The sequence below is a fragment of the Chamaea fasciata genome, unplaced genomic scaffold (assembly GCF_029207755.1).
Source record: "Chamaea fasciata isolate MVZ Bird 193981 ecotype frontalis unplaced genomic scaffold, bChaFas1.0.hap1 SCAF_953, whole genome shotgun sequence".
Classification (NCBI taxonomy): Eukaryota; Metazoa; Chordata; class Aves; order Passeriformes; family Sylviidae; genus Chamaea; species Chamaea fasciata.
This window is the reverse complement of record NW_027095038.1, coordinates 1-5,000: the sequence shown is the minus strand read 5'-3', so window position 1 is coordinate 5,000 and position 5,000 is coordinate 1.

Sequence of the window (5,000 nt, the reverse complement as noted above, 5' to 3'; positions counted from 1 at the left end):
GACGGGAGAAGAGCCGCGGGCGGGAAAAGTTTGAAAGCGGCGCCAGGGAGGCTGAGGGTGGAGGGCGGGGCGCCCCCAGCCGTCGCCGGGCGGGGGCGGGAGACGGCTGAAGGTGGGGGCGGGAGACGGCTGAAGGGGGCGCCGAGGAAGCCGAGGGTGGAGGGCGGGGTGCCCCCCCTCGGCCGCTGATGGGCGGCAGCCGCACACAGGGCAGGGGCAGGAGCGGGCTCGGGGCGGGGAGAGAGGGCATGCGACTCTAAGGGTGCCTGCGCACCCGCCTGCCTGCCTGCCTGCCTTCCTGCCTGCCTCTGTGTGTGTGTGTGTGTGTGTGTGTGTGTGTGTGTGTGTGTGTGTGTGTGGGCGTGAGGGGGTGTGTGCGTGTGGCAGCACGAGAGGGCGGCATCGGGGCGTGAGCGTGGGGGAAAGGGGGGGCGGGGGGAGGGGCCGTGTGTGTCACCGTGTCCATCTCCGCGAACGCGGGCTTCGTGCCGGCGCCTTCGTGCCGGCCCCGGGCGCCTCGGCCTCGAGCCCCCACGGCCCCCTGGACCCGCGCCGAGGGCCGAAGACCTCTGCGGACCGTGAAAGAACCGGCCGGAAAGCGGCCGCCCGCTTGCCCGCCGCCCCGCCACGGCCTCGGTCGGGGGGGGAGGGAGCGTGGAGGGGGGGCGGGGTTCGGGGCCGGGGGCGGGGCGGTGCGGGGCGGGGCGCGGACTGGGGCGGGACGAGGCGGGGCGGGGTGCCGGCGGCGTGGTGCCAGGTTCGGCCCGCACGTCCCTGCTGCCCCTTCCCAGCTGTTTCCCCATAGGTTGTGGTGGGGGGGCGGGGCCGCGTAGAATCCCGGGGGGGGGGGGGGGGGGGAGGGGGCGGGCGCGCCACGACCTTTTGGCGGCACGGCGTGTCAGTGGGCCGAGGGCCGGGCGGGGCGCAGCCGGCCGGGAGGGCTCTGGGCGGGAAAGGAAATGAATTCCAGTTTGCCGAGAGTATTGTTCCCCAGAAAAGCTTCTTGTCCCGAGCCAGAGGGAGAGCCGTTCTTCCAGCACATGTAAAAAATGAGAAAATAATAAAAAAGAAAGGGGGGAGGGGGGAGAGAGGAGTCGGTCGAAAATAGGTGTTGGTCGCGAGAGAGAGCGGCCTCGTCGGGAGGCCAGGTCTAGCCCGCTCGGGGGCCAGGCGCGGCCGCCGGCCGCCGCCGGAGAGCCCGGCGGGGCGCCGCGGCGGCGACGCGGAGAACAGGTCTAGCCCCGCTCCCGGGGCGGCCCCGGGACGCCGTCTCTACCCGGCTCCGGGGCGGAGAGGCCGGCGGCGGAGAGGTCGCGGCGCCGCGGCGGCGACGCGGAGAACGGGTCTAGCCCCGCTCCCGGGGCGGCCCCGGCCGGCCGGGCCTACCCGGCTCCGGGGCGGTGAGGCCGGCGGCGGGGAGGCCGGCGGGGCGGCCACGGTGGCGACGCGGAGAACAGGTCTAGCCCCGCTCCCGGGGCGGCCCCGGCCGGCCGGGCCTACCCGGCTCCGGGGCGGAGAGGCCGGCGGCGGAGAGGCGGCGGCGGCGGCGGCGGCGGGCGGCGACGCGGAGAACAGGTCTAGCCCCGCTCCCGGAGCGGCCACGGCCGGCCGGGCCTACCCGGCTCCGGGGCGGAGAGGCCGGCGGCGGAGAGCCGGCGGCGGGCGGCGGCGACGCGGAGAACAGGTCTAGCCCCGCTCCCGGGGCGGCCCCGGCCGGCCGGGCCTACCCGGCTCCGGGGCGGAGAGGCCGGCGGCAGAGAGGTGGCGGCGGCGGCGCCGCGGCGACGCGGAGAACAGGTCTAGCCCCGCTCCCGGGGCGGCCCCGGCAGGCCAGGCCGAGCCGGCTCCGGGGCGGAGAGGCCGGCGGCGGAGAGGTGGCGGCGGCGGCGGCGGGCGGCGACGCGGAGAACAGGTCTAGCCCCGCTCCCGGGGCGGCCCCGGCCGGCCGGGCCTACCCGGCTCCGGGGCGGTGAGGCCGGCGGCGGAGAGCCGGCGGCGGGCGGCTGCGACGCGGAGAACAGGTCTAGCCCCGCTCCCGGGGCGGCCCCGGCCGGCCGGGCCTACCCGGCTCCGGGGCGGAGAGGCCGGCGGCGGAGAGGTGGCGGCGGCGGCGGCGGGCGGCGACGCGGAGAACAGGTCTACCCCGCTCCGGGGGCGGCCACGGCAGGCCTGGCCGAGCCGGCCCCGGGGCGGAGAGGCCGGCGGCAGCGGGCGGCGACGCGGAGAACAGGTCTACCCCGCTTCGGGGGCGGCCCCGGCAGGCCTGGCCGAGCCGGCTCCGGGGCGGAGAGGCCGGCGGCAGCGGGCGGCGACGCGGAGAACAGGTCTACCCCGCTTCGGGGGTGGCCCCGGCAGGCCAGGCCGAGCCGGCCCCGGGGCGGGGAGGCCGGCGGCAGCGGGCGGCGACGCGGAGAACAGGTCTACCCCGCTTCGGGGGCGGTCCCGGAAGGCCAGGCCGAGCCGGCTCCGGGGTGGAGAGGCCGGCGGCGGAGAGGTGGCGGCGGCGGCGGCGGGCGGCGACGCGGAGAACAGGTCTAGCCCCGCTTCCGGGGCGGCCCCGGCCGGCCAGGTCTTACCCGGCTCCGGGGCGGGGAGGCCGCCGGCGGAGAGGCCGGCGGGGCGGCCGCGGCGGCGGGCGGCGACGCGGCGACCAGGTCTTCCCCGCTTCGGCTGGACTTTGGCGGATTTCCGCGGGGGGGCCGGGTAGACCTGCTTTCCGCAGCGCGGCTGGAAGTCCACCAAGGGGTCGCTGTTCTCGCCATCCTCCGGTTACGTCTAGGTCGGCGGCGGCGCACGCCGGCGCCGCGCCCCGGTGGCGTCGACTCGACGTCTTGGAGGCGCTCGGGGCCTCGGACCCGTCTGTCCGTCTACTGGGAGCGGGTGTGACGGGCCGCATCCCCGCAGGCTGGTGCAGTGCCTGTGTCCGAGGCGGACGCGAGAGCGGCGGCCGCGCGTGCGGTCGCCGGCGCGAAGGGAAGGAAAAAGAGTGCGCCGCCTGACGCGGGACGAGTCGCGTGGCTCTGTCCCGGTCCCCCCGTCTTGCCCATCGAGAATGGGTACAGAACCGTGTGAGGTACAGAGAGACAAGGGTTGAGAGAGAGAGACAGAGCCCGAGAGGAGGAGAGAAAAGGGCCGCGAGCCGTGTTCCTCTTCGGTCCGGTTGTTGACTTCAGGGGTGGGGCGAGGGCCCTCCCCTCCCCAAAGTGTGTATTCCCTCCGGGGATGGTGGCGGGCGAGGCGGCGGCGCCTCGTCCCTTTTGCTGCCCGGCCTTAAGCCGGCGCCCCGCCCTGCCCGCGGGTGCGTTCTTTTCCGGCCGGCCGTGCTCTTTGCGGTCGGCTGCCGACGGCTCGACGAAGGGTGCGTGACACCGGGGCTCGGCGGTGTCGAGGCCGCCGGGGCCTTTTCTCCCCCGGCCTTTCCCGAGAGCCCCGAGGACGGGCCCGGCTTGCCGAGGTGGCGCCGCCTCGTTCCTCGCGCCTCCCGACTTGTTTTGCCCAGCGTGTGTCGTCCGTGTCGGAAGTGCCGCGGGGACGTGCCGTGGGGCGCGCGGCCTTGCCTCGTCCTGCCCGGTTGCTCCAGGGGCTCGGTGACGGGAGTCGGCCGACGAGCGGCGAGGGGTGCGCGGGGTGGCGGCACCCCGCTCTCCCTCCCTCCCGGAGCCGTGCGTTGTTCGAGACCCCCTTCCTCGGCCTTAAGCCGGGGAGCCCGCGGAGCGGGCCGAGTTTTTCTGCGTGGCTGGCGGCCGGCCGCGGTGGCCGGGCCGCCTCGGCCCTGCGGACCCCGAACCCGACAGAGTGCCCCGAGATACGTCGCGGGCGGGGCGGCGGCGCCCCGCCCTCCCGTCGGGTGGTGACCGGCGCGATCGAGCCGCTAGGCCCGGGCGGCCCGTGGTGTCGGGCCTGCCCCGGCTGCCGTGGCTGCCGGCTCGGGGGCTGGGTTTTGCACGCGGGGTCCGCTTTTTAGGCCTGCGGGCGGAGTGGGGGCCGCCCGCCCGGCTTTTTTTTTTTTTTTTTTTCTTTCCGTTGTTTTTCTCTCGCGGCCTTAAGCCGCGGCACCGAGAAGCGTGCGCGACGAAGGGTCGTGGGCCGTGCAGGCGAAGGGAAGAGAGAGAGCGAGAAAATGCGGTGGCGGAGGTGTGGAGGAAAGAGAAACGAGAGAGAGCGAGGAGTAAGAGGCGCGGGCCTCGTTTGCCACCCTCTGCCCGGGCCCGCGACCCCCGTGGCTTAGCACGGGTCGCGTTGACGCGCTGCTGTGGGTGCTTTTTGGTTTGTTGTTGTCTTTTTTTTTTGTTTTGTTTTTCCGCCGTCCCCCGGCTTTTCCGGAGGGCAAGCCGATCGCTGCGAGGCGGGCGAAAGCCGGTGGCCCGCGGCGTGGTCGGTGGCGCTTTCTCGCACGCTCGGACGGCGCCCCGTGCCGCCTCGGTCTCGTTGCGCAGCCGCTGTCGGGCGGGCGGGTGGCGGCACCCCCCGCGCTCCTCCTCCGCTGCGGCCGGGTTGCCGTGTCTGTTGTCCCAGGAAGCGTGGCCGTGGGGCCCGGCGGCCGCTTCTGCGGCCGCCTTCCGTCTGATCGATGAGGCTTTTCGGGTGGCGTCGGAGAGGGCCCCCGGCGGCCCGGCTCTTCCGGGGCTCCCCGTCACGGGGACTCAAGCCACGGCGGTGTCCGGGTGCTCGGGCAGGGCGGTCTCCTTTCCAATTCGCTTCCCGTCGCAGGCGAGGTGTCGCCCCTCCCGCCGCCGGAGGGGCGTCTTTACCGTCCCGGGCTGTGTGAACGCCGCGTGGCCCCGCGAGCCCTCAGGTGCCCGTTCGAAACCACGCGAGGTGCCGGTGCCGGCCCCGGCCCGGGTTTAGCGCCCCCCGTGGGTGCCGGCCGCGAGCGGCGCCGGGCGGCGGTGCGGCCGGAGCTGAGCCGAGCCCAGTTTCCCGGAGAAAAGCGAGCGCCGAGAGAGAGAGGGGCCGGAACTGGACCTATGGGGGCGCGGACGGGGGACGGAGAGCCCCTT